The sequence below is a fragment of the Akebia trifoliata genome, chromosome 16, assembly GCF_017979445.1.
Source record: "Akebia trifoliata isolate Shusen 1 chromosome 16, ASM1797944v1, whole genome shotgun sequence".
Classification (NCBI taxonomy): domain Eukaryota; kingdom Viridiplantae; phylum Streptophyta; class Magnoliopsida; order Ranunculales; family Lardizabalaceae; genus Akebia; species Akebia trifoliata.
This window is the reverse complement of record NC_141390.1, coordinates 3019507-3029483: the sequence shown is the minus strand read 5'-3', so window position 1 is coordinate 3029483 and position 9977 is coordinate 3019507. Positions and strand designations below refer to the sequence as shown.

Below are 9977 nucleotides of genomic sequence, written 5' to 3'. Positions count from 1 at the left end.
AGAATTCTTGAGATCATGTTCACATACATCAATGTAATTCTAAAAAAAAAAAATCCCACTTTCAATCGGAAACAAAGGAAACAGATCAAGTTCCTTGGAATGCATCCGTGCTAAACTTGACTTCATCAAAGTACATGTCTTGAAGTTGCTTCTCATCCGTTCTCAACGACAAGGTTGACATTAGAAGATTAAGAGCCTGACGCGTTGGAGAAGATACCAAGTTGCAGCCTCGTGAACATCAATGCCAAGTTCTTGAGCTTGTTCGGCTGCATGCTTTTTGGCATAGTTTTGGTCCTCTGGCTCCTCTAGTTCTGCCACCATCTTCTCCGCATTGTCCAAGAGGTTCAAATATGAAACATAAACAAACATCGATCATCAATGGAGAATTCTTACTCATAATTTGATTCTAAAATTCGATGATGTTAGTTTGACTCGGATTATCAAAATGATTTTCCCATAAGCAGAAAATTAAATCGGATAAAATCAGAAGCAATGCAGAACCCATTCATACATTTTTGGAAATATGTTTCTTCTTGCAATAAAGGGACTTTTTTGTGCTTAAGCATATAATATTTCATTATATAATACCTGTAGAAACAGGTTCAGCAAAACAATATTCTAATTCTAGATTCCGGAATCAGTTTCTATAATCAGTTTCTAACAATCAGAATCTAACAAAAGAACTATCAACTATGAAAGTACTTGATTGATGAAGAGATCTCTGAAAACACTAGAGCAATCGACGACAACATCAATCCTCGGACGTCCAAGCTCTTCAAGGCTGACGACCTCTACCTTGTTGACACGCCCAAACAATGTACATTAAAGCATAAGAAAAATTGCAATGAAAACACTAGTGAGGCTTAGTTACACTCAGAGTTTCAAGCAAAGATTGCGATTGTTGCTGAACAAGTATAAGAAAAATATCATAAATCAGAAAATGAAAAGCAAACAATGTACAGTAAAGCATTTGTTCTCTAATCACTCACTCACTCAAATGTAGTATGGTAGTGGTATCACATTTTTAATCACACTTGGGACAAGTGATGATGTTTCATTAATAGTGTAAGAAACAATAATTACCATCACTTTAATCATCACTTCACTTGAGTGAGAAAGGAAGCACTTACATCAGCAATTAGTAATTTTAGCATCACCAAGGATAATGACATCAGAATTCATCATCCTTACAAAAGCAACACATGCAAAAGAGATTGGGACCCTCCACTAATTAAATCAATAATCGTATGGTTTATAGTGTCTAGGTCGAGACTACGTTTTGATTTCTACTGAGAATTGATGATGGAACGGAACATTTGATCCCAAAATATTCAATGCTTTCAGACTGTCTCAATAGAGACTGTTTGGGTTTTCATCTTTAGACTACAACAGTGCCTCGAGATGAGATTTTAAACCCATCCAAAATAAAGATGATAGGTTTCTTCTCTTAATATATGCTTAAATAGATGGCATACTAGCTAAGAGAGCTCACACAGAACAAGTGGTTTTACCAGTAACCGACCAACCAACCACTTAATTATGAACTCCTACCATTACCTCTCCTTTTTGTCAAGTTACCATCTGATTAACAACCCCACCACAATCAATCCTTTGCTTTTCTTCTTCTTCTTCTCTCTCTAATCAAACTTTACAAACCACTTTCTCACTAACATTTTGCAAATACAACTCTACCATCATAACCACATCTCTTGTCTTTTCTTCTTAAGAATTCACATAATTGAGACAAGCCATATACATTCCATAGATGCATTTGAGTAAACAAAACGCCAAACATCATTGTTTGCAAACCATGTTAGGAACTAAAATAACACTATTATTCCATTGAACAAAAAGAAAATGTATACTTTAAAGAATAGAAAACTATACAAACCTGAACTGGGGATGCCGCTGTTAGAAGTCCAGCCACACCACCACCTAGAACATGACCATCCGGGCCAACTAGGGATACACTCAGTCCACCTGTTCTGCTACGTTGGCCCCCACTCTCAGAGAGTAGAAATGAACCAAAAAGTGATAGGATTTCAAATCATCCCTGCATAAGAAAAGAAGGGAGTTTCATACAACATGTTTCGTCTTTAAAGAAACAAAAACATGTAGAGCCAGAATATTCCACAAGAGGAACAATATCATTGGTTATTCATATGAATTGAAAATTGATGGACAAAACTGTACATGTAAATCCTTCTTAAGAAAAAAATAAAAAGAAAAGAATTGTAGATAGGCCAATAGATATTACATTGGATATAGCGCCATTTGCTGAAAGAATGCAAACAAACCGTGGACCATGATGAGGTATCCGCACCATCAATCCTTGACCTCTCGGATTTCCTTTGAAAAGAGTTTGCATCTACTCCATCCCTTGAAAAAACCCATGATTATCAAGATTGTAATTCAGTGGCAACCTAGGAAAATCTAAAACAGAATTGAGATTTATAGAAATTACCTCATGCTCATCAAAATACACGACAATGGCTCCTAGGCCATCTAATCACCTCACCACAAAGAATATTAAGTAAAGTCCCTTGAGGTCCAATTCTATCCATTAGCTCAGCCGAAGAGTCAATGATCTCATCGATACAAATTGAATAATACTCCAAATCTGGCTTCTCAGGAGCTACTAGTGCTCCTTTGGCGTAGATTACATTCCTTCTAAAGTTCATCAATAAGCATACCCTACCATTATTCAATGATGGTAATGGTTCTGATACTGGTTCTTTACTTTCTCGCCTATTAGGAATTGTGGAATCTGATGTCGCCTATAAAATAAAATTATTGTTTATGATTAGATATGTAAGCTGAAATCCATCTTTATATGAATTAAATATTAATGAGAAATTAAATGAAGAATCTCTAAAGCTAAAGTATTTTTACATTTTACCTGAGTAGAAGGACCTCCAACTTTAAATGTAGATGATTTTTTCTTCTTGTGCTTGTTTTTGTTCTTCTTTTTGTTCTTCTTATCTTCTATTAGTGCATAAATTAGTTGAGTTAAGTTAACCATGTCTCTTTCAAACTTATTCGTATAATTCCGACTTTGAGTTGTATAACGTAATGAAGTCTTTGAAACTCCACCTCCCATACCTCTTACTCTACCTTTTCCATCTTTCCCAAACAACTATGCACAACTACGATTAATATAATGTATGTAAATAAAAAATCAAAATTAAATAATATAAGTCATACATACAATGGAAATAGGATCTTAGTCGATATCTTTATGGGCAAAGCTAATATCTTCTTTCATAAGATTGTTTAATTGATCATACAAAACAATGAAAACATTACGATAATAAGTAATTTTTTCAAAAATAAAAATAAAAAATTTGACCAAAAAAATGACATCACTTACGAGGGATTTGGCTAACTCAGGAGTGAGAGCACTACCATCACTCCTCGTATGACTATCGACAAAGAGCTCTGTTCTTGTGAGCTTTCGACCACCCGTCTTATATTTTTTCTGTTTAGACCAAAAATGTGCCACATCAAAAATGTGCAAAATATTAAAAAACAAAAATACATTAATAAAAAGTAATACAAATTAATGAACATTTGAAACAAAGTATATAAATTAATAATTAGATTAATGCTTATCATTTCTTCAGCTTTTTTTGTTATACTCTTTCTACTGGTTGTTTGTGGAATTTTATTTTTCTTACGAAGCTTTTTCATTTTGTCACACTTTTCTTGGTCAGCCGATGTCGATTTTAAATCGACAAACTTCTCCCAATCATCCTGTTTGATCCATTTACTTTTGGGCTTATTCAACTTTCGCTTTGCATCAGTACTACCAATTCTGTAATATTCCTTCCCCAATCGATATTTCCAGTCTCTCCATGCATGACCGACTTTCTATAGGCAGAATTTCTTGTAATCCTTAGAAATGTCATAACGAGACTGTCGAAATATGAACAAATAAATCAATTATAATATAATGAAAATATTCATCATTATTACAAATAATCAATAGAATATTTAAACTACCTGGAGAAGACACCAAATAAGTTCAAACAACTCCGTCGGTACCTTCCTCCATGAAGCATAGAAAGGTGGCACGTGTGTCATCGCATAGCGGCTTATATTGGTCGATAAGTCTGTCGAATTATCCCCAATGTATTTCCCCATAGAATTGAATTCTAGATGGAGGCGTGAATCAGATGATGAATGTGGATCCGATGTCATCAGAGGTATGATAACTTTTCTGAGACCATTGATGTCTAGTCTTCGTACTCAAAAACTCAACTATAACTGACAGTTTTGTATCCTCTTTTCGATATGAGTTATATAAGAGTTGCATCGCTTCCTCTATCATTTGACGATATTGAGTATCATCTATTGAATCATCATGAACTTGGTCATCATTTCTATCAGGACACTCGTCTATACAAGTAACTTCATCTTCTTCGTTGGAAAAATGTCCAAGTGCATCATTCAAGATGTCTGTCATTCTTAGGACCATATCTTCATCACACTAACGAACAGACGTACTAGCCCCGACTGTTACATGATCCCCACCCCTCCAATGTTCTCCATGGAATATCCATATCGTGTAAGAAGTATCTACACCGTCATAAACTAAGTGTTCTACGATTGTTTCTATATATTTCCTTCCCGATAAAGTATTACAACATTTGACACAAGGACAAAAATAATGATCATCATAACTGAAATTCTATTTATTTGTTTTCAAATACACAATAAATGACACTACACCATCAATGTATTCCATTGATAACCTAGGTTTCGACATCCACTCTTTACTTGGAACTTCGAGCCTCTCCATCAAACATACAACTAATAAGTAAGAGGAAAAAACAAAGGATAAATTCACAAAATAAGCTGAAAATAAGAAAGATTGGACCTTAAGCGATGAAGACATATGCTACTACTTACTAAGTTGTACACGCACGCATGCACATGGTTTAAGAGGGATCACAATGTGGACCAAAACCGTCCCTTATAAACAACACATGATAAATTTACCTATACAAATCCATCATATATATGGTTTAAAAGGGACTACAAGGTGGATCAAAACCATTATTTATAGACCAAATATATGCTGAAATCATACAAACATGTTTTAAGAGTGCTCACAACTACTAATCATCGCTTGCCTAACCAAATTAAAAACGTAGCAAATTGCCCTCTAAACAATTCCTCTTGTTCCTTGCAAATTAAATGCATAGGCCACACGTACAATAGAATAAGCCAAGAGAGATTTCCAAGGCCCAATGACATTGCAATAGTGCAAGCACCCAGTTTGTTTCCCACTATTAGACAAATAGAGCAAAATAGGCATGGCAGAAGTCTAGGAATCGGATGGTAATTAGTCATATTGGATATAGATAATCTATTTAGTCACAAAGGACTCGTTGGCCATCCGAGATGTAGATAACAATTTGACAACACCAAGGTTTAGATCTTCTTTAGACAATGTTTCAGTCAAGACAAACATTGCAAGAGAGAACTTCAAAAACATTTCGAAGAAACAAAAATATTTTCAAAACCAAAATGAAGAAATATATCTTAAAAAATATAAAAATATAACTTACATAATGATATATCATTCTGATCTAAGTGGATATAGGAATGGATCCATATCCAACTCGGATGGACATCAACCCATATCAAAACTATTTTTTAATTCAGACATACTTGAAGAACAAAATCTGTTAAAATCAGATTCTTAAACATTTTAGGCTCTACTCGAAAGATCCCAAAACAGAACAAAGATTTGAACCATAGGAAGTACATGCATGAGAACACTAATGTACTACTTTCACTATTAATGAATTTTAGAAAGTAATATACAACTTTTATGCTTAATAACTTGATTTATACTACTAACAATTATGTAGAGAAAGTAATATACAACTTTTAAGTTACCATTTAATATTTCTTAAGCATCGCATGGATTGCAAATGAGGATGCTAATCGATATATGCACTTCCTATGTAATCTATGATTAATGGATGTATGTGTCCACCTTTTTTTTTTTTTTTTTTTTTTTTTCCTTTTGCTTTGGCAGCCCGCACGTACCAACTACCCTAACACGTGTTCAGCATTTTAAATATAACCACTTTAAAGTAGATGTATGTGTCCATCTAAAACAAGCTTATTTACCCAAAATATATACATGTAAGCATACATTCTCTCTACTAGTAGATATAAATGAGACAAAAAATTGGGAGAATTCAGAAACATACATTTGAACGATGGGTTAGAAAGAATTTGTCAAAACCTGAAACAGAAGAAAGACAACCAGAACACATATTATAAAATTGTGTGTTTCCATTGCAAATTCATTGAGGAATGGTAAACCCACTTCCAAGAGACATAAGATGCACTTCCTCTGTTAGAAGCGGAATGCAGACCTTTAATAGCTTAGTGGATATTTTAGGGGGAAAAAACACCAAAAAAATATGAATTTCAGAAAATAGGTTATTGCTGAATGTTTGAGGTAATGGATTTATGTTTCACTGAAAAACTTGTCAATATCATTGTGTTTATCAACAAATTTAATGGGTATTACAGCTCTGAAACTGTGCTTCAGAAAAATACTAAGGAATCGAAAAAATAAAGTTTAATTGCAAACAAGTGTAACATCAGAATCCAAATGATAGATTAAGTGCCTAATCAAACCCGAATTGTTGTTAGTAGTTCATCGTGGGTTGTATTGTTCCACCATGTTCATTTGGGTATTTGAATGACTCATGATAAACATAACCTCTAGGAAATCCTGTCACATTCAACACCTCTAGCAGAACCTCAGATTTTATTTTAAGGTATTGTGTATGTCAAATTGTTTTCATTTCAACTATATATATGATTATTTTAGTATAACTCCTTCACAAGATATGTGTATCCACATATATGGATGAATTGCAACCCTTTTAAAATACATAATATCATGCAAAAACAACACGATAACTAAAGTCACAGGATTGTGATAAATTCTACGGATTTTAGAGTTCTAATAGTATCAAGGACAATATAAAAATTAAGTATAAGTAACAAAGCTCGTTGTAATTCTATTGATCTTCAACAAGCAAACAATACATTAGTTATAAACTTCTAATATAATGTGAAATGTCGATAGTTAGATAAGTACACATAATCTCTAATTAGAGAGGCATGTCGCTCACCAACCATGCTAGGGGATCTAGCAATCCGATACGCCACTCTAGCTAACCCGAAATTCTTATCCATACCACTTTTGCTACTGTCCCATTGTAGTACTAGTCTGGGGGCTTCAATTGGGTCAACTTAAGCAAGGAAACAAAAGCATGTGCAGGATCTCATGGTATATTGTTCTTGTTAACCAGAACCTATTGGGCTTTTAAGTGTTGGCAGGTGAGACTGTTTAATATGGTGTTGTTTGAAACAATTCTTATTATATACAATAACATTGAAGTATTGGGTACTTAAAAACAATAGTTATTAAATACGATTATGATATGCTTGACTTGAAGACTGCACTGACTTGTTCTTTTTACAACGATTAAGAATCATCTTTAATCCCTTTTAGAAGCAAATTAAATTACGATAGATTTGTATGTATTTTGTATTTGTTATTATTGTCTTTCCAACAAAGATTAACCACGATCCAATCTAAACTTGAAAAACCTATCACGTTTTGCTCAAAAATCCTGTTTTTTTCTTCTCTCTCTCTCTCTCTCTCTCGTTTTGAACCTCTCAATAGAAGTTTAGAGATGATCGGTTAGTACATTAGACAATATCTTCCCCAATGTTGATTTTTTTCTTCAACCGTCCCAAAAACAAGACTTAATGAGATTTTATCTTCAATTATGCATCTTTTATAAATATAACTTGTTTTAAGAAACTCAACTCTTTATGTGTATAATGCACAAGTGAGTCTGAGATTCTTAAGAATCAACTATGAGGTGAGTGAAAATTAAGCAATTGTTACATCACTCATGTTCACATGTGTATAAACCAAGGAAACAAGAGGAGTCAACTTAAGCAATTGTTACATCACTCGGATTTTCATATAATATTCTCCATCCCACGTACGGTAGGCCCATATATTCCAGTCCAAGGAATACAATGAATTCAAAAGTCAAATTTGCCTAGAATTTGGTTGATCAATAAAAAGGGAAGTCATAGCCCAAGCATGTCATGGACTCAATGCCTCTACTCATTAACAATCACAGAGAGGCTGAAATGTAAAGATTGTTAAATTGCTTATTAATTGATTACCGTTGTTTTATTGATAAAATTTTCTATGTTTTTTGTGGTTGTAGTTGATGCATGTGATGAACAACCTAGGGGAGAAACTAACAGATGAAGAGGTGGAACAACAGATGATTAGAGAGGCAGTCTTGGATGGTGATGGTCAAGTTAACTATGAGGAATTTGTTTAGATGATGATGGCAGTTTATTAGCAATATTGATAAAAATGAATGGAATTGAAAGACATTAATTTGCTTTCATCTCTCCAGGATTCATAGATTGTAACTATTGTTATAGATGATAGAATCAAATTACCCAAATGTTCTTCTGTTCTGGTATCTTCAGGGGAGAAAAAACATTCACTTTATCAATTATAGTGATGTTTTGTATTTAGAGTGTTGAACCTAGCCTGGAATTTGTGTGTTCATGAGCTTCTACCAAAGGCTATTGCCACAAAATACACCTCAACCCCCCTCCCAACAATCCTTTCTCTTGAAATGAAAGGTGACTGCCAACATTGAAACAAGGCCAATATAGGAAAAAGAAAGCGCCAACATAAATTGAAAAAGTAAAGCAAGTGGAACCAAATTGAAGCAACAAAAGAGCAATGGATGAGCAGGACTCAATGCCTTTACTCATTAACAGCAAAATTAACAATCAAAAATTACAAACTTACAATTGACATGCATTAAATATGATCATGACAACATGATACACTTTAGCATGAAAAATAAAGACTAAACAAAATCAATCAAACTGTTAAAAAACCCTAAAAACAAGGGAAAATTGATGAACGATAAATAAGGAGAAGAAATATGAGACAATACTTACTGGAACTGAACCAATCAAATGGATATCTCAATTTGAGCTTCGAAAATAGTTGGCATAGAAGAGAAGATCAAGGATTTGAGCTTAATTTCTTCGATTTGAGCTTTAGTTCTTGGAAGGGGCAAATGATGACGAGATCGAGAGGATTTGAGCTTAAATCGAAGAAGACGATCAAAAATTTTATTAATCAATCGATTGAATAGGTGAGAGAGATATCAAAAACATAGAGAGAAGAGATCGAGAGATTCGGACAGATTGATCGAGAGGAGAGATGAGAGAATGTAGAGAGGAGAGAGGAGAGAGACTTAATTACATAGTGATCGAGAGAGATTTTAAAGAGAGAGGAGAGATCGAGAGAGACTAATACGGACAGATTGAGAGGATAGAGGAGAGAGGAGAGACTGGAGAGAGAAGACATGAAAAACAGTAAGAGGGAGAGTTCATTAAACGGGTTGGGTAAAACGATGGAAGAAATTCAGTAGGCTAGGCCCGTCGAATTATTTGATGGGGTTAAACGTGGGCTTTGGACCGACGAACTATAAACAACGGGTTAGGACCGCCGAATTTAATGCTACAGTAACGTCGAAATGTTACTATTTTGACGCAGTGAATTGAATGGTGGCAACTTCAAAATCCCAAGTAGATGAGTCGAACATTCGCAAGGTTTTGACACCACGTATCTACAAGGGTGGGTTCAATCTAGGATGAACTTTTGGTGATTGATAATATTTAGTAATCGAGTAAGAGGTGTAACATATGCTAAACTTGAGTTTTTGTTCACTAGTTACCATCTTTGGAAGGAAAGAAATAGACGTATTTTTTTAGGGGAAAGAAAATGATAGACTTATTCTCCAATGAGTTGGCCAAGATGTAAGGGTTTTTTTTATTTTTAATTTTATGGGTTGAAAATAAAAAATGATCATAAAGAAGATAGT

General features: G+C 34.1%; 1 long non-coding RNA gene across 1 annotated transcript; it reads right to left on the bottom strand.

Annotated features, from left to right (window-relative positions):
- Positions 1 to 3192, bottom strand: LOC147382275 (uncharacterized). The gene is made up of 4 exons (XR_015173856.1): positions 2900 to 3192; positions 2465 to 2777; positions 2258 to 2379; positions 1 to 2053 (listed from the first exon to the last, which is right to left on the bottom strand). It is a non-coding gene; the product is annotated as an uncharacterized LOC147382275 (long non-coding RNA).
- Positions 3193 to 9977: the final 6785 nt, after the last annotated feature.